This window comes from Physella acuta, unplaced genomic scaffold (assembly GCF_028476545.2).
Source record: "Physella acuta isolate Inbredline_101_S28 unplaced genomic scaffold, ASM2847654v3 ptg001541l, whole genome shotgun sequence".
Lineage (NCBI taxonomy): Eukaryota > Metazoa > Mollusca > Gastropoda > Physidae > Physella > Physella acuta.
In genome coordinates this window covers 19056-44079 of record NW_026733056.1, presented here as the reverse complement: position 1 = coordinate 44079, position 25024 = coordinate 19056, and the positions used below count along the sequence as shown (strand labels likewise).

At 34.8% G+C, this 25024-nt stretch overlaps 2 long non-coding RNA genes across 3 annotated transcripts; both read left to right on the top strand.

Moving 5' to 3' along the window:
* Positions 1-2189: 2189 nt before the first annotated feature.
* On the top strand, positions 2190-23298 carry LOC131928750 (uncharacterized). 2 transcript variants are annotated; one of them, XR_009383829.1, is made up of 5 exons: positions 2190-2332; positions 3395-3413; positions 4101-4175; positions 5336-5374; positions 23141-23298. It is a non-coding gene; the product is annotated as an uncharacterized LOC131928750 (long non-coding RNA). The 2 variants fall into 2 exon arrangements; XR_009383828.1 differs by lacking the exon at positions 23141-23298 and adding an exon at positions 5799-5949.
* Positions 19730-21512, top strand: LOC131928751 (uncharacterized). Its single transcript, XR_009383830.1, has 3 exons — positions 19730-19886; positions 20946-20964; positions 21407-21512. It is a non-coding gene; the product is annotated as an uncharacterized LOC131928751 (long non-coding RNA).
* Positions 23299-25024: the final 1726 nt, after the last annotated feature.

Genomic DNA, 25024 nt, shown 5'->3' with positions numbered 1-25024 from the left:
ATGTATCTACGTGCGTGCGAACACGTGATCAACTGATGCGAGTAAAAATGCGCATTAGGCTAAATACGCGGTAGGTCGTCTTGACACCATAAGTTGTCCCACAATCTTACAGCCTTAACTCCCCCCTCCCCAACCCTACCACACACCGGGTATGAACTCCGGATAAAACTCAGTTGTCTAGCAACAGATAACTTGACTGAATGAAATTTCTCGGGCCCATAAAACACGTATAGTGCTGATAAAGTTTATTTTGACCAACTCCAGTGAGATATCTCAAATGCCTTGTCTAACACCACCACCCCCCTTCACCCACATCCAACCAGGGAGTAAATTGTTCGAAACAAACCCACCGTTTTCCTTCTTATGAAGATTATAAAAATATTTAAACGTGTCTTTAACAACTTCGTTTTTTTTCCCGCTGTTTGTTCTTCATTAATTCCAAAAATAATTTATAAATTAGATTTTTACAAGCTTTTATTACACTCACGTCCTTTGTCTGTCTGTCTGTCTAGATCGAAACGCCCGTGTGAAATTGCAAGCACTTCTAACTGACAGTTACGGTTCGTAGTTAGTACGTGGGTTAAGACATGAAGACAATGCATCGTGACAATCAATTTGGCTTAATTGGTTGCCTAATTAATTTTTTATGAATTAATTAAAAATTGGACCGAATTAGTAGGCAGTTATATCCACACGCGTCATCACGGCCGTGTTGGGTGTGGAGCGAGGGGGGAGGGGGGGGGGGGCTCTACGTCAAAAGCACGTCATTACGTTCAATCGGCGCGCGATGGTTTTTAGTCGGGTCAGCAGTCTAGTTCCATACCACTAGACTACGCAATCCCATAATACTCTACTGAAACTTGAGATATAAACCTGACAATGGTTTTTAGTCATGTAACTATTGTAAATAAAACATGTAAAGTACTGAAAAAAAGTTCATAAAAATACGTTTAAATAACAAGCTTTTATCAAGTTATTTATCAACTCGTTTCTCGTTTTATTTTTTTAATAGAGAGAACAATCTATTTTTAAAATATTATGATATGTAAACAAAAATATCATTAAAATTAAATCAAGTTATTATGCGTAATTAAAAGGTTTATTTTTTTTAAAGAAAGAAATTGTTGTTTATGTTGTGTGTTGTATGGTTTATGTTGTGTAGGCATACGTATGAAGAAGATCATTTTTACAAGCTTTAATGTAACTTGCTTCCTACGTATGTCGTGCTTCGTCCGTCAACTATAAAAAAGGCGAGCGAAATTTTGACCACTTCTCTCAGAGCTATTTCTCTGAAACTTGGCAAAAGGATCAAGACCCAATGACAATGCAATCTAACATCACCTTAGTCTGAAATAGATTTTTAATTATTTTTTTAAGGAATAAACCAAAATTTCCTTGATAAATTACTATTTAGTTGGGGGTGGGGGTGAGCTCCACAGAAGAGATGCCTGAAGAAACTCTGAACGTGACTTGCTAGCTTGAAAGTTTAACACGCTAGCATTACAAGCTTGACGGCTCTGCTTTCTAAAGCGTCCGTGATTGGATTATTCCCGAGTATAGAGTTGAATACACTCATCCCGTCCGTGTGTCTGCGTTCATGTTTTCATACCAAAATTACTCTATACATATACTAAACTTCTTAAACATCATCAACCGCATATATATATATATATATATATATATATATATATATATATATATATATATATATATATATATATATATATATATATATATATATATATATATATATTTATATATATTTATTTATTATTTATATATATATATATATATATATATATTAGACAGATAGGCATTTGCTCCGAATTTCTTATTCGATCAGCAATCAGTATAAATCAGGTTTATGTCAATCCATCGATTTATTTTTTTATCACAAAAAACATTGCTTTTACATTAAAAATGGCAGGTCCGCGTGTCAAAGCAAGCGGATTATCCCTAGGATTGTAATGAAACAAGGTTCCCTATTTATAGTAATATAAAAACAACAAGTTCCGTATTATGTGAAATGTTTGCAATTTAGTGTAAATAGAACTCCATAGGTTCCTTTTTTACTGTGAAATTTTAGAACTACGTATTTCTTTTTGGATGAGAAATAAAAAAAATTGATTTCCTGAGTTTGTTTACATTATCTAGCAAAACCAATTACATACAAGTTAAATTAACTTACATTGTGCCTACCATTAAGCTACGTTACCTTAGCATTCAGTGAGGAGCTGTCAAAGTGAAAACACGAACATGTTGAACATTAAAGTTGCTGTGGTCCTGATGGTATTGCTTGCAACAGCCACTTCGTTCATGCTGATGAACAGAGGTAATATGTTAACATGTTGTATTGCTATAGGTTTACTAACGTTAACATATTCTTGTGAAGACCCTTAGGAGAAAAGCGCTAGAATTATACTTCACCGCTAGTTGAGTGAATAATCGGGGTCGCCTGCTTTGTAGATTTTCTTTTCTTTATTTACTTTCTATTTTTATCTTGGAAGGAGGACATAAAGTATTTAGATGTAGCGGTTGATTAAAAGTTGGTATATCGTGTATGTTTGATAGTTTGTAATTACGCAAGACATATTTAATAATATAACTATCTTTGGGAATTACTGCGTGCATGTCTATTGCAATACATGAAAATAAGATAATTTCAATTGGCGATCATTTGAGAAGTAGAGTTCATGTACATCTTGACCTCGACACGTAAAGGGTTTTTTGATGGGGTGAAATGTATGCGTTGCTATATTAAACTATATGATGACTACTGCTATAACTAACACTCCAAGTATATTACTATAAATATGTATTGAGGACTAAGTTGACGATATAAACAACTTCGATCATAAAATAGAATTAATTTTATTATCAAATACAAGAACTACACAATATCAAAACACGTCATTTTCCTACAATGGCTAACCTCCAACTGTCTTCAATGTTGCGTCCTACGTTATCGGTAACATTGTCGAGTCACGCTCAATTCAAACTCACGCCACAAATATTTTATTAAACACGCACACAATAGGGCTGGTAAGTAGGTCACCAACCAGTTCTCAACCGGCTCAATAAAACCTGCATGAGCCATAGAACTGGTTGGTGACCTACTTACTAGCCCTATACTCTCGAACCAAACTGTCTACCGTAAAATTTACACCGTCCTTATTAGTCTCTACCAGTCTAGTCTTATTTTATCTATCTAAGCTATGACAGATTGGTTGAGTAAGCACTAGGCCTGTCCGTCTTTACTTACTTCAAGAACTCAATACGTTTAAAGGCAAACACCGTGACTATTTCATTTTTATTACTGTTTAAAGTCTCTTATACAAAAGATCAATTTTAACATCTAAATTGTATGGTTTTTTTTAAATTTAACATTTTATAGCGGGACATCTAGAGAAACGGTATGTTGTTGTTTTTTCACATCTTAAACCAGGGTTGGACTGGCTGTAGGGTAGTTTAAAAAAATGGACCACAACCCCAGACCACATTGTCAATGTGGGGGATCGGCGTTGTCGAGTCGGTAAAGCTCATGGTTGCTAAACCGAAAAGTCTCGAGTTCGAATCCTCGGGCAGATTAGCTGGGGACAGCCACTAGTCTAGGAGATACAACTCCAAAATCAAACAACTGATGCCTTGTAGTTTGTTTGTGTTTGGACAAAGCAGGCTGAAATCGGAGTCAATGGCCTCAATGGCGCATAACCAGTTGACACGTATACTTAACTGTGTTGGAGGGGATCCCTTCCAACACTAAAATTAAGAACGCAGAAGAAGAAAAGAAGAAGACATTGTCATTGTACATTTTCTTCCACCAGCGCCTGACGATTATACTAATCTAGATGAGAATTTACTGGTCAATTTATAATTTTATAAGTTCTAGCACTATAAGACCTAGTACACCACCAATACTGGCCCCTCCCCTTATCACTTACTAAGGTGCCCACCGGTCCAGTCCACCCCTGTCTTTAACTACTTATGGTTGGCCCGTCTTCTAATAATATCTTGACTACACTACTAACAAGTATTGCGTTAAACAAAGATTGATGTTGTATCCTATTTGTTCTTATTCTCTTGTATGTTTAAACCATCAGTTATAATTGGTGCCAGCCAGCATGGAAGGCATGTGACTATAGCCAGTTAATATGTTGCGATGGATACTACTGCAAGTAATAAGGGGGAAATCCATAAATGCCGTCACGCTTTTTTGACGTTTTTTACATCCCCGTCCCCTCCGTCACACATCGTCACAATATGCCACATCCCCACCCTCCCCCCCCCACCAAAAAATTGACGTCATACCTAAGCCTAACTCCCCCCCCCCCCCTCAAAATTGCAGTTTTGTTTTTCTTAAAACATCGATATTTTTCCAAAATCTTGTCTGAACTCTATCATCATAGAGCATTTTAATATATTCCTATTACGCTTTCTAATACGGGAAATAACGGCTAAAATTCGTTTTCTAGCATTTTTTTTTATAATGCAAAAGTTTGACGTCACGCCACCTAAAACACCCCCTCCCCGTCATCACACACCGCGACAAATTACGGACCCCTCTCCCTCCCCCTTAAGATTGTGACGTCATTTATGGACGACCCCTAAGACGAATCATTGTCTTTAATTCAGTTTCTTTGAAGTCAATTTCTTCCATTGCCACAATGTTAAATATATTCGCAGAAAAAAATACTTTGTTTTTCGTGTATTTTCAACTTATTTCCTGTTCATTTAAACAATGTAATATTTTATTTTACAAATCCAGTTATGTAGGCCTATAGCTGTCTTTGTTAATTTTTTTAACCAATATTTGTCTCTTGTTTTTATTTGTTGTTTTCTATTTGTTCGTTTTTTTTAAAATTATGTGTTGTTTTTTTGCCAAAAAAAGTCATTCAACAGTGAGTCGCGCATTCAAATGTAAATAATACAAGGAAAACAAACATTGTTTCTTCATATTTTTAAATTTGTTGATCTCCCAAACGTATCCAAACGAAAATGTATGATAAAATTGGAATAATATTGGAAATTAAAAAGGAACACCGGGTAAATAAATAAATAAAGCTAACGTTTAAGTGATAACAATAAAAAGAAGTTTAAAAAATATATAATGTCCGCATCAATGCCGAACACATAACTTTACATTTTTGTGTGCATACAATCTTCTCGGCTACTACGTCACATATCTTATCTGTGAAAATATTTCTAATTAATTAATTAAGGATATGGGACAATATATATATATATATATATATATATATATATATATATATATATATATATATATATATATATATATATATATATATATATATATATATAATATTCACATTCGCAGCGTATATGGTGGATTTTGTTTTCCAAAAAATAAAGCAAGGTAATGTATGTATGAGTTGAAAAGTATTGCACATAAAAGAACATCAAATTATTCTTAAAATACAACACTGATAACTATCCCAAGACCAAGAGATAGAGATATATTTTAAATATAAATATAGCCTATATGACATAGTCAATTGATATGTTCAAAGATTTAAATGGTTCTTTTTATTGTGTATTATATATATATATATATATATATATATATATATATATATATATATATATATATATATATATATATATATATATATATATATATATATATATCTCGCACATACACTCCTGACCTTGTTTAGCTGTATATAAACGGTAGATGGCTGTTTTTAAGCCATAAGGATCTGTTACCGAAGTTTTCTTACACTACCCAAGAGCTACAATATCTATTGTTTTATATTATAATATAAACAATAACCTTTCAGTGCCTGATTTCCATTGGAAGATCTTTGGCATCAAACAAGACCGCAAGCCTCTTCTGTGTGTTAGATTTAAATTGATTTTTTTTCTAGATTGATTTAATGAAAGAAGTTGAGTTTTGGGCTGTATTCAATAGTGGTTAAAATAATAAAAAAATGTATACATTTAATTTGTGTGTAATATTTTTATTACAACCAGGCTTTGTTTTCAATGAAAAAAAAGAAGGATTCATTAGCAGCAGACAATGAAATCACAGCATTGATTATTAATTATGCGAAGAGTGCGGCTGTGTAATGAAACGTCGCAAAAATAAATACTGAGAAGAAAAATTCGATTGTATCTGAGGTTTACTGTATCGCATTCCGTGCAGTCAACTCCGATTTCAGAGATCTTGAAACATATAAACTCTACTTCATCTGCCCCATGTGTCTTAGATGGAATACTACTCTGTTATATATTATTTTATAATAATATTTTAAGAAAGACCAGCCGTTAAACAGCTTTGTAGGATCACTGGTAGTGGTTGACAAAACCTACTCTGTCAATTACAATAATTGTTTTGGGAAACTTTAATGTTCAAAGACTTTTTGTCCAATGCTCTTTTCTCTTAGCTATTTTTACTGGTCTGCATATACATATGAAGGTAATCGTGTGGCACGTATAAATGGCGGGCTACTTGTGTTAATATATACAGAATAATGGCGTGTATAACAAAGGTAGAGTATTGTTCGAATACAGTAAAGACAGCCGGTATGTGTTTGAGAAGCGGGTAATAGACAGATTGGATTGTTATGGTCCTATGTAAAGTCAAGTTAGTTATTGTCCGAATAATAAAACCAACCACTAAATATTCAGTATACTAAAGTCAATTTTGGTTACAATATGTAAGCTTTATATTGATTTGATGACAATTTATTTGCAGCTAAGTATCGTCTTTTCGCGTGACAGGAACTAAAAACTTACTAAACCAATCTTATCAACAAGGTTGTCTAGACAGCGAGTAGTAATGTTTGTTTACAAGCAAAAGAAATTCCACAAGACGGATCTACTCGCTCAAACTAGTATGCAATACGATAAAAATAAATAAACAGTAATGTTTTAAAACAAATCTTGTAACATCCGTTACCATGGTAAAAATGTTGTATCTCCGGGTTCTTCCAGACATGCTTCCCACCCTTGACAAAATTGAATTTATATATACTTTTGACAGTGTCCGCACACCCCTTCTCCCAAGAAATTTTAGTCCGCCCCCCCCCCCCCCTGAGAAAATAGTCTAGAAGAAACACTGCTTCCTCCCATCTTTGTTTGGTAGATATCACTGTGACAGTAACGCCAATGAATATGTTTACATAATATATAATTTTATTTTCGCCACACATTAAAAGATAAATAAACACAGCATTTTTTTAAAATATGATATCAAGAAAAACAATCTAACTGATTAAAAACAGAAGCCATAGCCACCTCAGCTTTTAAATATCAGAAGAGGAGCATAATTACTTAATATCTAAACCGTTCCATAAGACCGTAGGATGTGTGTCTAAACAAATATTTGGTGTATAAAAATAATATTGTGGGTGTCCTGACATGGTATTCCAAGTTTTTATCTCCATCGGTCAAGTGTTGTGAACATTATGACTTGTGTACACACATGTACAACGTGTCTCAATAGAGTACACAGTCAGTACCGCTTTATTTATAAGATGGTATTCTGGATTGATATTTACTCATTATTAAAATGAAGCGTCTTATTTGAAAAATACACAGTTCAGAAGCCATATAGAAAATAATTAAATACAGGTTTCAAATGTTCAAATATTTTCACCCAAAGATGGTTAAGGTGTTTTGACTCCATTTCGCTTGTGTAAAATGTAAAGCAATAAAGAAAAAGAAATGACAGGATTAAATTGCTCGAGCCGACTTGCGGCGTAGCATACGACGCTATTTAGTTGTTTTATTTTCTACTTTTCAGTATTTGATAATTTTTGAAATCGACACTAACCATGCTTCGACTTAAAATAGTGGCTTTAAAATCATTATCAGTAGCTCGTGAAGGACAATAACCCTACACCCCCTCCACCCCCTCACCCCGTGAAAGAAGCCTCCTTTTAGTTACCTCCCCTAAGTTTCAAATCGTTTAAAAAGTAAATTATCTGCCCCTAATAGCCGTAACTAATTCGACTCGGCTCTACGATTGTTATCGTTAGGCTGGTGGGGGTGGGGGTGGTAGTGATATGCCGAGAAAGGATGAGAGGGGGCTGCTAGTCGCGCTTACGTGGTGGAGGTCGTAATGTCCCGCATTGTTTCAACATAAAGAATTATAGATGAAAGATGTGCCGGATACAGATAGTGCTAAACAATATTAAAATTCGTGTTTTTACTTATAACATATTGTCAGCAAAATTGATTTCCAGTAATGTATAAAAAATATTAGCATCATAGTGATTTTTTGTTTTTATTTGTCTATATCAACTATGTGTTTTAAATTTCTTTCTCAGCTTACATGCAAATTTATTATTGGTTTGACAAATATTATTTCTCTAGCTATACAACGGTAAATTATTAACAACCTTTAGTCCGGAGACAGAGACAGTATTAACAAAAAAAAAAAGTAGTACTTGTAGGTATACTGTCGTTTTCAATATACTTACAATCATATTATTTTTAGCTTGTTATCTAATATACTAGAGTTAATAGTATTTTTTGTAGAAACACAATAGTATTTATCATATTTACTATGAACGAAAACGTGAGAGTAAAGAATAAATGCTGAAAAAAAATAAGTTCCCGTACGTTGATTAGTTTGCAAGTTAACAACAGCCATTATACATGTCATGGGACGATAAAAGCATCTAGAGACAATTTAGATGGTTTCGCCTTATACCTTGGGAAATACATTTGTCGCAGACCACAATAATCTCTGTTTATTGATGTACATTGAAATCGGTAGTGTGGTAACAGGCTTGTCATTTGGTTACGATCAACAACTAAATGAGTTTTTTGACGTTTAGTATATTATACACAGAGACGTTGCGGGGGGGGGGGGGGGGGGCGGGGGGGTGAGGAACGCACCGGTTGACACCATTTTGGGGGGTGACACCAATGCAAAAAACATCAAAATATATGTAGAGAAAAACTTGAGGGGGTGCAAATCGAAAGTTCGAGGGGGGGGGGGGGGAGGGGTTCAAATCGGAAGTTCGAGGGGGGTGCAAATCGAAAGTTTGAGGGGGGGGGGGTTGCAAATCGAACATTTGAGAATTTTTTCTCGGGAATTGTCATTACGCCTCTGGGGGGTGACATCCGACCTCCCTACGCCACTGATTATACATACTATAAAAAAGATTATTATATTTGACAGAATATGGTCTAGTTACCAGTCTACAGTCTACAATACCCCCGAGTTTTCACATAACACTTTATACAAATTTTGAAATAAACTGATAACACAATAGTTTCATCTGCATTAAATATTATATGGGGTCAGCCTTAAATGACGTCACACTCGCAGAGATGGTTCCGTAATTTTGAGACCGTATGTGATATTTTTTTTTAATACTTTTATTTGCAATTAAAACAAGTACATCAACATCACATTTTTTACATAGTTTCAAAAGAAACCGAAAGGTTTTAAACATGTACATAATGAATATTTACATGATGTCATGTATATGATTATAACAAAAATTACAAAAGATGGCAGTAAAAGGGGTGAAGGTCAAATAAACGTGTCAGAAGTCTGGGTGGGGAGTGGAAAGGATATTTTTCCGAGAATGACAAAGGGCCAGTGGAGCATTTTCAATGTAGGGAAACAAATTAAGTTGACTAGTTGAAAGAGTGTTTGTTTATGTACTGGTCGCATTGAGTTTTCAAAAGGTTGCTGTGTAAAACAAGAGGGGAAAGAAACAAGATTTAGAACTTTAAAAAGTAAATGAATAGATATTCGAAATTGATGTTGGGGTGGGTGGTGGGGTCGTTGGAACAGTTAAACGGAAAGTGGTGTTTTCATGTCTGAGGGTAAGTGGATAGAGGGGGAGAGGGGGGAGTGGGTAGATGTGTCTGACGAGGCGTGGAGAGGGTGACTCCGTGTTTTAAGGCAAGCCAAGCGTCAAATTTTGTGCTGTGTTATCTGACTGCTGAGGTGTTACCATTTGTAGTGTGTGTGGGTGGGGGGGGGGAGGGTTTGACGAACAGATTGCTGTGTGAGCGAATTAGTGGGAGGGTGAAAGGTTGGTATGTTCAAGTCGGTGTTTATGTTTAGATGAATGTTTAGTACCGACAGGTTAGGGGTGGGTAGGCGTGTAGCTATCACGTGTAGGGATACAGTGGAGTTTTATAGATAAAAAAAATGGTGTTCACATAAAAGAGTTAGTAAAGTTAACGAAACAACTGTAAGTGTTAATTTGGTGATAATACAATGAATACAAAAGGAGTACGGGTCATTGGGGTCATTTGTACGTTGTGGACCAAAGTACCTTACATATATGATAATAGTAATATAGTAACAAATGATAGCTTTACAATGTTTGTAAGCTTTATAAATTAAACAATACACAAAAAGCAACAATAGGAAAATGAAATGCCAAATGATAAATGATGCGACACAAAGTGGGGACATGGGGGTTGAGGGGTGGGAGTTACATTGATGTTGTTAGAAATGTATTTGGATAATCCATCATTGTCACTGTTTAACATAGTACTTCATCACAGGGGTGGTGGTGATGGGGACGAGGGGATGCAGTTTTGAGGGGAAATTTGATATTGGGATCATGAGGTTTAGGGGCGGGGGGCGGAGAGGGTGTGATGAAAGGGGGATGTGTCAGTTCGATTAGGCGTTCCAGGTGGCAAAAGCAGTGTAATATGTTCTTTACGTTTTGGTGTTGTTAATTATGGTATATGTGTTTGATTGCTGTCATTGTCGAGTCGTCTACGATAAATCAAGTCTAGTACGTGTCCCGTGAACTGTACCTTGTCGTGTTTTGCTTTTATTCTGCTGTTCCAAATAGTCTGTCTATATATAGCTACCGTCCTTGCTTTTTGCTCTAGGTCCGTCCTATCTCTTTGTATTGGGATTTTGTTTAGAGTTATGACTATATCGATATTGTAGGTCTCGTTTTTTATTATTTTGTTTTCTAGCGTCTTTTTCATGTTTTGTATGGTGGGGCATTCTAAATAGATGTGCGTTTCGGTTTCGGGTGTGTTTTGTCTGCATAGTGGGCAAAATGGTTTCTGTTGTTTTGCTAGGGGTGTTGAATTGTAGATGAGTCTGTAAGTTATTTCCCTGGCTTTGGGTGTGATGGTTTTGAGGTGTAGGTTTCTGAAGGTGTCCATTGTGTCTGTTAGAGCGTATTTCCTACACCATTGAATTATGTTGTATAGTGGGGTTGAGAGCTTTTGCACTAACTTTTTGTAAATGTTTTGTGACTTTTTGTGAACAAGTTTTTCGTTGTTTTTTAATATTTGTAAACATTCTGTGTAAAAGGGACTGTGTTTTCCTCCTATGTAATGTGGAGTTGTATTATTGATTTTTGTAAGTTTGTTTAGCTGAATGCCTATATAGTAGTGAGCTAGAGGATGAAAGTTTGGTTGGCTAATTATTCTGCTAATGTGTGTTAGTCTGAATGTATTGATTTTGGTCTGTATATCGTGCAGGTTTATTCCTCCATGAAGTTTGTTTTGTACTAAAGTGTTGTGGCTAATGTTTGAAATTGTGGTCTGAAATATGTACTCTCTAATGATTTTATTCAGATGTTTAATTGTTGGCTTTGGGATTGTTTTAGCCGTGGCTATATAGGTGATTTTTTGGATGACATACCTATTAATTATAGATGACCTAGCAAATATTGTTGTTGAGCTAAATTTATAAAGTGCTGTGGTGTTTTGGATTTTGCTTAAGACTTGTTTCCATTCATCATCGTTGTTGGTGTGTGGGTTACTATAGTGGGTTATGCCGTAAAGTTTTAGTTTGTTGGTACCTAGCATGTTTAGTGGGTAATTGGGTTTGTTGATCCACCGTCCAAGTCCCATAATTTTGGTTTTCATTAGGTTAATTTTTGACCCGCTACCCAGCCCAAAGTCAAGGAAAATGTCTGTTATTAGTATGATAGATTTTTCGGTTTGGAGCGTAAAAGCTGTATCATCAGCGTACGCTAGAATTTTTTTGTTTAATTGATTTGGGATGTCGATTCCTCTAATGTCTCTAGTGTTTCTAATGCATTCTAAAAGGGGTTCGAGTGTTAGTATATAAAGGATTGGAGATAGGGGACAGCCTTGTCTGACTGATTTATTTATTCTAAAGGGTTGGGAAATATTATGGTTTATCAGTAAGTGACTATGTGCATTAAAATAGATTATTTTATCCATGTCGTAAAGTATTGTCCTAAATTGTTTGCTTCTAAGATTTTGTGAAGGTATTTGTTAGCTACCCGGTCGAAGGCTTTTTCTTGATCTAAACTGAGTATTCATGCTTGTGTGTTTTTCTCGTGTGTGTAGTGGATGATGTCTCGAATTAAGTGATTGTGATTTTGTATGTTCCTACCTGTGATGTTGCATTGTTGGTCTACATTTATAATTTTATGCAAGTGCGGTTCAATTTTGGAGACTAGAGCTTTGGATAGGATTTTGTAATCAGTGTTTAGGAGAGAAATAGGTCTATAGTTTTGGGTTAGTTTAGGATCGGTTTTGGGTTTGCGTATTATTGTTATGTATGATCTGTTGAAATTTTCGTGGCATTTTTCTAGCAGAAACATTTCTCTAAATGTAGCTAAAAGGAGAGAAATTAGGTCGGTTGAAAAGGCTTTAAAAAATTCGCTTGTCAGGCCGTCCGGCCCTGGCGATTTATTTGAATTTAATTTCAGTATGCCTTTGGTTATGTCGACTGGCTAAAAGGTGGTGTCAATATTAATTTTGTCGCTGTCATGTAATGGTTTAATAAACTTAAGGAATTTGTCTTTTATGTCTATGTTTGTCTCTTCGAACTTATATAGTTGCGTATAATAGTCTCTAAATATTGATTGAATTTTTTCAGGGTCAGTCGTCTCTTGGTTGTTGTTATCTATGAGATGTGTGATTTGTTTTGCCCTCTGAAAGCTTTGTTCTAAAATTAAGGTGTGGTGTGTGGGATTTTCTGAGCCTATTTGTTCGATTCTACTTCTAATTTGCGCCCCTTTATATTTGTGCTCTTGTATTTTAGAAAGTTCTGTTTCTGTTGCGTCTATTTGTTCTTTGTTGTTGTTGATTCCTTTCAGTATACTTAATTGTTTTTCTAATTTAGTTTCTATGTGGGCCCTTACGCTATTAATGCTACATGCATATTGGATAGATACCCGCTTAATGTCTTGTTTTAAATGTTCCCAATGTTGGATTTTGTTAAATTTTGGTGATGACTGCGTGTAAAATTTTATTAAGTCTTTTAAAGTGTTAATGTAGCGCTCGTCTAGTAAGAGTGTATTATTGAATTTCCAATATGTGTTGTGTTTTGGTTTGTTTTGTATTTGTTCGTTTTTTAAAGTTGTCAGAACTGCTGTATGGTCGCTAAACTGTAGTGTTGAGAATAGGTGTTCTACTTTGTTGATTTTCATGTTCGATGGGGCGTAAATTCTGTCTAGACGGAATCTATTCCCAGATGTGTTACTTCCGTGGGTGGTTTGTATGGTGTGTGGATATTGCGCTCTGTATGTGTCGACTAAATTGAAATATGTTTTAATGTTGTTGATTGAGTTGGCGTGTGGTTTGTCTGCGGTTAAACGGTTTCGAATTATGTCTATTGGTCCTAAAATGTCTAATCTGTCTTCCACGAAATTGAAGTCCCCGGCCAAAATGATGTCATGTTGGTTGTATCTGTTAGTTAATAAATGTTCCAGGTTTTCATAAAATTTACTGTCTTTTGGTCTATGTGGTCCGTGTACATTGACTATGCTTAGTTTTCCCTCTTGTCCCTCGATTGTAACTATTGCTAATTTTCCCTCAGAGTCGGCATGCGTGTCTGTTATGTTGAACTTGTTTGATGTGTTAAAAAAAATTGTTGACCCGCTTCCCGTGATTAGTGAACTGTAGCTGTGGTGTGCTTGAGTTAACCCTAAATTGTGAGTGAATTTGTCTGCTGTGTATTTATTTTTGAAATTAGTTTCTTGTAATAAAATGAAGTCAGGTTTATGTTTGTCGATTAATTGTCTTAAAAACTTGTCTTTGTATCTTGTACTTTGTATGTTGAGGGTTATAATTGTGAGGTTACTTACACTGCCTTTAAAACCTGGTCCGCCTTAGTCTTTTTTGGGATTAGTGGAGGGGGTGTGAAAGTTTTCCTTCTTGTTGTGGTCCTGTCTTTTGCGGTTGAGCGTGTTGGGGTTGGTCGTGTAGGGCTCTGTATGGTGTCGGTTTCAATTATGTGTTCGTTTTCTTTGCTTCGTAAACTATCTTTCTTTTTTTTCCGTGAAAGCTTATTTCTTTTTCCCTGAACTTTTGTCCATTCACCTTCTGTGGTAGGGGCTGTAGTAGTAGCTGGTTCTTGAGCTGGTTCTTGGGCTGGTTCAATTTCGGCGGCGTCGTCAGACACATCTTCGCTGTCGTCAATAAGTAGATCATTGTCGTAATAGTTTCCATCGTTGTCTATATTTATATTGTCTCTCTCCCTTACATAGGGGCTTCGGCATGCGGCCGGTCCATGTTTGGTCGTGCCACAAAGGGGGCATATCGATCTCCTGCCGTTTAGTTGTAATAGCAGGGTGTAAGTTTCTCCACCAATTTCTAGATCAATATAGTGGGGTAGGTCCTTTAGGGGTGCGTTTGGGCGTTTTGTGATAAGTGGGGGGTTCAGACGGTGTGACGTCACCATTTTACATTATAAAGAAACGAATTTTACCCGTTATTTAGCGTTTTAAAAAACTTTTTAATAAATTGTACTATGAATTGATTAAAATACTAAATTGACAAAATTTTGGAAAAATGTCGTATTTTAAGAATAATTCAACTGCAATTGTGAGGGGGATTGTAGGCTGAGGTGTGACGTCATTTTAAAGGGGGGGGGAGGTCTGACTATTTGTGTCAATGTGTAACCAAGGGGAGGGGAATGTAAAAATCTTCCAAAAAAGCGTCACGTCATATATGAATGACCACTATAATCTATTTAAATATAATCCAAATAAATAATGTATGTTATTAGAAATATATATATATATATATATATATATATATATATATATATATATATATATATATATATATATATATAGAGAGAGAGAGAGAGAGAGAGAGAGAGAGAGAGATAATCTAGATCTAGATAGATATATCACAAAGATTTATATCAAGTATTTAAGGACTAAAAATGTATTATGATTATAAAATGGATTGTATTTTTATTTACTTAATCTTTGGTATGTATCTAATTAATCTTTTGTTTGACCTAGATTCTAGATCTAGATCTATAAATAACTTGCTTGGCCACATGATAGATCTATAAATAACTTTCTTGGTCAGATTGTAGAGAAATTTATTGTAAAACTAAATGAAAAAGACAGTTGAAAATTTATATAAGTGTTGGAACGTAATAAAAACAGCAAACGGACGTATTGTTAAAGTTATGGCCGACAGAAAATTAGATTTAGAATGCGTTAAACTTTTAAATGGGGCTATGATGGAAGTCGCCATTTTATTTTTATAAAAAGTAAACAAAAATGTGACATCACTGTTTCGTCGACTCTAGTGGTTTTTCTAATCTTTTTAAAAAAATGTGTGGTTAATCTACCTATGAATAATTCAATAAATTAATTAACGTCTTTAAATAAATTTGTGACTAACAGTCTGTCTTAAAACAAAAATTGTTCTCTACCTACGTACTACATACAGCTCTCCAGGATGAGTAGAACCATTTGATATAGTAAATCAGACAAACAAATAAATATTCAAACATGTAAACAAAGTTGAGTTTTAGTAGTATATAGATTGTCCCACAGATACAACAAAAAAGCTAAAGTGAATTTGTGTGACAGAAAAAAAAAAAGACTTCAAATGATGTTCTTAACCAATGTGACTGTTCTCTCAACTACCAAGTCGTTGATCATTTATTTTATTTACTATGAAATAAAGAAAACAAAACATTATGTTATTTACGTGTAAATAAATAGTATCCTTTTTGTCATTTTCGTTATTAACTTTTAGTCTCGAAGGGATTCCCTCCAACTCAAGAAAGTATACTTTTTAACCGGTTATGCGTCATTAAGGCCAATGATTTCAACCTGCTTTTCTTTTTGGATTTGCCTCCATAGCCTTTTTCCAACCAAGAACAACTTACAAGTGACCAGTTTATTTTAAAATTTGGACTTAATGGTTCAGCAACCATGAGCTTAACTTAACCAATCACACCGACCTCACACTCACAGTGTCCTTTCAAAACAAGTAGATTTTTTAGTTTACGTTTAGCAATAGACACATATTCACGTGTAATGACGATTATTTTATTAAATATGTCTTTGACGGATTTGATGGCTCCAGTCTCAAATTAGCAGTTTCTTGATTTGTTTATTTTATATTGTTCTAATTGACAAAAACAAAAAACATAGTCAAATCAAATAGTTTCAAATAAATATAAATCAAACAAATCTAAATATAAAATAAAAATGTGGGAGGTAGAAAATAATAACTAAAACATCAAGGCTATTGCAGCTCGAACTGCTATGCTGCAGTGGTGATGCTTTGTAGCTTTGAATATGCCGCTTGCTCAGACATTAGCCAATAAGGCAGCTGTTGAGGATATTTTCTTAAGCTGCGCGGGGATAGAAAATACAGATTCACAACTCTTGCTGAATTTGTTAATTAATCTTAGTGATGTTGATGCGTGGTTTATTTTTGTGCACCAGTAAATTTAAAAAAAAACATATTTATTTATCCTATTTTGAGAGGTTCGTTGAATACGCAATTAAGCTGGTGGGGTTTAGTTATCTCCAAAAAGTTAGAGAACCGCTGATCTAAGGGTGATCATCCGTTGCTTGACGTCACATACCTTTAATAGATTAAAATTGTTGTGAAAATTAAAGTATTTAAGTTTGGTGCACGTGATATGAGCATGCACAATCGGACAGATCTAGTTTTGTTTTAAATTAATTTATTTTTTGTTCTTTGCAAATCCATGGAATTAGTTTTTAACGATTGCGTATGAGCATAAGTTTGTGTGTTGTCTAATGCTGATATAGGATAGGTATTGCGCTACTTTTTCAATGATGCTCTCATGTTAAATATCATTCTGTGTTGTGCATGGTGTCCGTACTAAAAATAAATCATTAAAAAATACCATTAAAACGCCATTAATACAGCAAATGAAGAAGCTTTTCTCCATGTTTAAATATAGTAGCGCTGAATAATATGGAACATTTGCGGTGTGATGTAAATTGGTGTTGTGCGGGGGGGGGGGGTTGTTGTGAGGGGGTGTGGTGATGAGGAGCTGTGAGGAGGTGTTGTGAGGGATGTTTTGAGTGGTTGCTGCTCTTTTGATTGCTTTTCTACCGACTGACAAATGCTAATCCAGAAGAAAAGCAGGCTGAAATAGGAAAAACAAAACGGACTATACAGCGCATAGTCAGTGTTGAAATTAATCCCTTCCAACATTAAATTACAATTTAACAACGAAGAAGAAATTCAATATATGTTTTCAACATTCTGCCTCCCTCCACCACCGAAACTCCTGTGTTGGTGCAATCCCCTCCCCCGCCTCAGGGTCATGTATCTACGTGCGTGCGAACACGTGATCAACTGATGCGAGTAAAAATGCGCATTAGGCTAAATACGCGGTAGGTCGTCTTGATACCATAAGTTGTCCCACAATCTTACAGCCTTAACTCACCCCTCCCCTACCCTACCACACACCGGGTATGAAGTCCGGATAAAACTCAGTTGTCTAGCAACAGATAACTTGACTGAATGAAATTTCTCGGGCCCATAAAACACGTATAGTGCTGATAAAGTTTATTTTGACCAACTCCAGTGAGATATCTCAAATGCCTTGTCTAACACCACCACCCCCTTCACCCCCATCCAACTCGGGAGTAAATTGTTCGAAACAAACCCACCGTTTTCCTTCTAATGAAGATTATAAAAATGTTTAAACGTGTCTTTAACAACTTCGTTTTTTCCCGCTGTTTGTTCTTCATTAATTACAAAAATAATTTATAAATTAGATTTTTACAAGCTTTTATTACACTCACGTCCTCTGTCTGTCTGTCTGTCTAGATCGAAACGCCCGTGTGAAATTGCAGGCACTTCTAACTGATAGTTACGGTTCGTAGTTGGTACGTGTGTTAAGACATGAAGACAATGCATCGTGACAATCAATTTGGCTTAATTGGTTGCCTAATTAATTTTTTATGAATTAATTAAAAATTGGACCGAATTAGTAGGCAGTTATATCCACACGCGTCATCACCGCCGTGTTGGGTGACGAGCGAGAGGGGAGGGGGCTCTAAGTCAAAAGCACGTCATCACGTTCAATCGGCGCGCGATGGTTTTTAGTCGGGTCAGCAGTCTAGTTCTTTACCACAAGACTACGCAATCCCATAATACTCTACTGAAACTTGAGTTATAAACCTGACAATGGTTTTTAGTCATGTAACTATTGTAAATAAAACATGTAAAGTACTGAAAAAAAATTCATAAAAATACGTTTTAATAACAAGCTTTTATCAAGTTATTGATCAACTCGTTTCTCGTTTTATTTTTTTTAATAGAGAGAACAATCTATTTTTAAAATATTACGATATGTAAACAAAATATTAAAATTAAATCAAGTTATTATGCGTAATTAAAAAGTTTATATTTTTTTAAAGAAAGAAATTGTGGTTTATGTTGTGTGTTGTATGGTTTATGTTGTGTAGGCATACATATGAAGACGATCATTTTTACAAGCTTTAATGTAACTTGCTTCCTACGTATGTCGTGCTTGGTCCGTCAATTATAAAAAAGGCGAGCGACATTTTGACGACTTCTCTCAGAGCTATTTCTTTGAAACTTGGCAAAAGGATCAAGACCCAATGACAATGCAATCTAACATCACCTTAGTCTGAAATAGATTTTTAATTATTTTTTTAAGGAATAAACCAAAATTTCCTTGATAAATTACTATTTAGTTGGGGGTGGGGGTGAGCTCCACTGAAGAGATGCCTGAAAGAAACTCTGAACTTGACTTGCTAGCTTGAAAGTTTAACACGCTAGTATTACAAGCTTGACGGCTCTGCTTTCTAAAGCGTTCGTGATTGGATTATTCCCGAGTGTAGAGTTGAATACACTCATCACGCCCGCGAGTCTGCGTTCATGTTTTCATACCAAAATCACTATATACATATACTAAACTTCTTAAAACATCTGCAGGTGATTATCAACCGCATATATATATATATATATATATATATATATATATATATATATATATATATATATATATATATATATATATATATATATATATGTATTTATTTATTATTTATATATATATATATATATATATATATATATATATATATATATATATATATATATATATATATATATATATATATATATATATATATATATATATATATATTGGACCGATAGGCATTTGCTCCGAATTTCTTATTCGATCAACAATCAATATAAATCAGGTTTATGTCAATCCATCGATTTATTTTTTTATCACAACAACATTGCTTTCACATTAAAAATGGCAGGTCCGCGTGTCAAAGCAAGCGGATTATCCCTAGGATTGTAATGAAACAAGGTTCCCTATTTATAGTAATATAAAGACACCAAGTTCCGTATTATGTGAAATGTTTGCAATTTAGTGTAAATAGAACTCCATAGGTTCCTTTTTGACTGTGAAATTTTAGAACTACGTATTTCTTTTTGGATGAGAAATAAAAAAAATTGATTTCCTGAGTTTGTTTACATTATCTAGCAAAACCAATTACATACAAGTTAAATTAACTTACATTGTGCCTACCATTAAGCTACGTTACCTTAGCATTCAGTGAGGAGCTGGCAAAGTGAAAACGCGAACATGTTGAACATTAAAGTTGCTGTGGTCCTGATGGTATTGCTTGCAACAGCCACTTCGTTCATGCTGATGAACAGAGGTAATATGTTAACATGTTGTATTGCTATAGGTTTACTAACGTTAACATATTCTTGTGAAGAACCTTAGGAAAAAAGCGCTAGAATTATACTTCACCGCTAGTTGAGTGAATAATCTGGGTCGGCTTCTTTGTAGATTTTATTTTCTTTATTTACTTTCTATTTTTATCTTGGAAGGATGACATAAAGTAGTTAGATGTAGCGGTTGATTCAAAGTTGGTACATCGGGAATGTTTGATAGTTTGTATATAAGATAGATTTGATCATATATTTATATTTGGGAATTACTGCGTGCATGTCTATTGCAATACCTGAAAACGTACATGAAAATAAGATAATTTCAAATGGCGATCATTTGAGAAGTAGAGTTCATGTACATCTTCACCTCGACACGTGAAGGGTTTTTTGATGGGGTGAAATGTATGCGTTGCTATATTAAACTATATGGTGACTACTGCTATAACTAACACTCCTAGTATATTACTATTAATATGTATTGAGGACTAAGTTGACGATATAAACAACTTCGATCATAAAATAGAATTAATTTTATTATCAAATACAAGAACTACACAATATCAAAACAAGTCATTTTCCTACAATGGCTAACCCCCGTCTTCAATGTTGCGTCCTACGTTATCGGTAACATTGTCGAGTCACGCTCAATTCAAACTCACGCCACAAATATTTTATTAAACACGCACACAATAGGGCTGGTAATTAGGTCACTAATCAGTTCTACGGCTCAAAAAACCTGCATGAGCCATAGAACTGGTTGGTGACCTACTTACCAGCCCTATACTCTCGAACCAAATTGTCTACCGTAAAATTTACACCGTCTTTATTAGTCTCTACCAGTCTAGTCTTATTTTATCTATCTAAGCTATGACAGAGTTGTGTAAGCACTAGGCCAGTCCGTCTTTACGTACTTCAAGAACTCAATACGTTTAAAGGCAAACACCGTGACTATTTCATTTTTATTACTGTTTAAAGTCTCTTATACAAAAGATCAATTTTAACATCTAAATTGTATGTTTGTTTTTTTATTTAACATTTGATAGCGGGATATCTAGAGAAACGGTATGTTGTTGTTTTTTTTTTTTTTAAATCTTAAACCAGGGTTGGATTGGCTGTTGGGTAGTTTAAAAAAATGGACCACAACCCCAGACCACATTTGTCAATGTGGGGGTTCGGCGTGGTCGTTAAAGCTCATGGTTGCTAAACCGAAAAGTCTCAAGTTCGAACCCTCAGGGAGATTAGCTGGGGACAGCCACTAGTCTAGGAGATACAACTCCAAAATCAAACAACTGATGCCTTGTAGATTGTTCGTGTTTAGACAAAGGCTATGGAAGTAAATCCAACAATAAAAGCAGGCTGAAATCGGAGTCAATGGCCTTAATGGCGCATAACCAGTTGACACATATACTTAACTGTGTTGGAGGGGATCCCTTCCAACACTAAAATTAAGAACGCAGAGGAAGAAAAGAAGAAGACATTGTCATTGTACATTTTCCTCCACCAGTGCCTGATGATAAGCCTAATCTGGATGAAAATTTACCCGGAAATTTAAATTGTAAAAGCTCACGCACTATAAGACCTAGTACACCACCATTAGCCAGTTAATATGTTGCGATGGATACTACTGCAGGTAATAAGGGGGGCATCCATAAATGCCGTCACGCTTTTTTGACGTATTTTACATACCCCGTCCCCTCCGTCACACATCGTCACAAAATGCCACATCCCCCCACAAAAAATGACGTCATACATCAGCCTAACCCCCCCCCTCTCACAATTGCAGTTTAGTTTTTCTTAAAACATCCATATTTTCCAAAAATCTTGTCTGAACTCTATCATCATAGAGCATTTTAATCTATTCTTATTACGCTTTATTTAAACAGATTTTTTAATACGCGAAATAACGGCTAAAATTCGTTTTCTAGCATTTTTTTATAATGCAAAAGTTTGACGTCACACCACCTGAAACACCCCTTCCCCCTTCGTCATCACACACCGTGACAATTTACGGACCCCCCCCTCCCCCTTAAGATTGTGACGTCATTTATGGACGACCCCTAAGACGAATCATTGTCTTTAATTCAGTTTCTTTTATGTTAATTTCTTCCACTGCCACAATGTGAAATATATTCGCAGAAAAAATACCATGTTTTTCGTGTATTTTCAACTTATTTCCAGTTCATTTAAACAAAGTAATATTTTATTTTACAAATCCGGTTATGTATAGCTGTCTTTGTTATGGTTTTTTAACCAATATTTGTCTCTTGTTTTTATTTGTTGTTTACTATTTGTTCGTTTTTTTTTTTAATTCTTGGGTTGTTGTTTTTTTTTGCAAAAAAAAGTCATTCAACAGTGAGTCGCGCATTCAAATGTAAATAATACAAGACAAACAAACATTGCTTTCTTCATTTGTTTTTAATTTGAAGATCTCCCAAAGGTATCCAAACGAAAATGTATGATACAATTGGAATAATATTGGAAATTAAACAGGAACACCGCGTAAATAAATAAACAAAGCAACAAAGCTAACGTTTAAGTGATAAAAATAAAAAGAAGTTTAAAAAAAATATATAATGTCCGCATCAATGTCGAACACATAACTTTACATTTTTTGTGTGCATACAATCGTCTCGGCTACTACGTCACATATCTTATCTGTGAAAATATTTCTAATTAATTAATTAAGGATATCGGACAATATATATATATATATATATATATATATATATATATATATATATATATATATATATATATATATATATATATATATATATATATATATATATATTTATAATATTCACATTCGCAGTGTATTTGCTGGACTTTGTTTTTCAAACTAAAAATGAAGGTAATGTATGTATATATTGATAAAGTATTGCACATAAAAGAACCTCAAATTATTCTTAAAAAACAACACTGATATTTATCCCAAGACCAAGAGATAGAGATATATTTTAAATATAAATATAGCCTATATGACATAGTCAATTGATATGTTCAAAGCTTTAAATGGTTCTTTTTATTATATATATATATATATATATATATATATATATATATATATATATATATATATATATATCGCACATACACTCCTGACCTTGTTTAGCTGTATATAAACGGTAGACTGCTGTTTTTAAGCCTTAAATAAGGACTGTTACCGAAGTTTTCTTACACTACCCAAGAGCTACAATATCTATTGTGTTATATTATAATATAAACAATAACCTTTCAGTGCCTGATTTCCATAGGAAGATCTTTGGCATCAAACAAGACCGCAAGCCTCTTCTGTGTTTTAGATTTAAATTGATTTTTTTTCTAGCATGATTTAATGAAAGAGGTTGAGTTTTGGGCTGTATTCAAAAGTGATTAAAACAATAAAATAATGTATACAATTAATTTGTGTGTAATATTTTTATTACAACTAGGCCTTACATTCAATGAAAAAAAGAAGGATTCATTAGCAGTAGACAATGAAATCATAGCATTGATTATTGATTATGCGAAGAGTGCGGCTGTGTAATGAAACGTCGCAAAAACAAATACTGAGAAGAAAAATTCGATTGTATCTGGACTGGGGTTTAGTGTATCGCATTATGTACAGTCAACTCTGATTTCAGAGATCTTGAAACAGATAAACTCTACTTCATCTGCCCCATGTGTCGTAGATGGAATTTGTGAAGTAGAGTTCACTGGTTTCTGTGACCTCGGCATATGAAGAGATAGTGTGGTCAGCACTATGCCAGCCGCCTTTACTGTAGGTTAGTGGGTTATCTGATTACGATCAGGGTCAGGATTAACTGTGGGAATTATGGCGATCAGCCAAGTAAAGTTTAAAATATTAACGCGAGCGGGGAGTATATTGTATGGACGCTTTGAACCTGATGGCGTTATGTGGGTTTATAGGGCAACTCGTTGGGTGAAAGAGTCTAGAGTGTAGATCGTACTGACCCTACAAAATATTAATCACATTAGATGTCTACGGTGTAGATATCAACGACCTTCTACTGTGTAGATATCAATGACCGTCTAGAGAATGTAGGCCTAGATACATTGACCGTCTAGAATGTAGATCTAATTGACCACGTTGAAGATAAAACATATTGACTGTGTAGAAGGTAGATCACATTAACCGTCTAGAAGGTAGATCACATTAACCGTCTAGAATGTAGATTAAATTGACCGTCTAGAAGGTAAATTATATTGGCCGTCTAGATTGTAGAACAAATTGACCGTCTAGAATGTAGATCACACGGACCGTCTAGAATGTATATCAGTTTAAGCGTCTAGAATTTAGATCACATTGACCGTATAGAATGTAGATCATATTTACCGTTTAGAATGTAGAACACATTGACCGTCTAGAATGTAGAACACATTAACCGTCCATAACGTATATTACATAACAGTCTACAATGTAGATAACTTTACCCGTCTGGAAAGTTAGTTCATGGTCTCACTTTCAACACTTTTCAACACCCACATTATACAACACACAGAGTTGGGTTAGGGTGGTTTATTATGTGATGTTCAATTACGTCATATGTGAGCATGGCGCGACGACTTAATTAAAAGTCTCGTGTTTTTAGTGCGTACCTGAGCCGACTCAGCTCTTTTGGTTACCTGCCTCAATCTTTAATGAACATACCACCTTATGTAAGGTTGTTAAACATATATACTCTCATTTTAAATTCCTTCTTTAAACATCTGGTCCATAAGAATCAGTGGCGTTGCTAGGTCGGGTGTTACCCGGTGCGATCCCCCAACGATCCCGCTCGCGACGCCACTGTAAGAGTAATCTTTTTACTTTCTCGTATATACGAAGTATAAAGAAAGTCTTGTAATCGTGCACCTCACTGATACGGAAAAACATAATTTTGCAATCTTGTCCGTATGTCTGTGTGTCTGTCTGTGTGTCTGTCTCTCTGTGCGTCAACACGATAACTTGAGTACCGTTACAGCTAGGTTGATGAAATTTCATATATAAGTATTTTATCAAAATCGTAGATCCCGGTCAACTTTTGAGCGATTTCCGATAACCGGAAGTGGTACTTTTTCTACTTTGAATTTTTCACAAGCCTATAAGTTGCGTACTATTTTAGATAGATGCATGAAATTT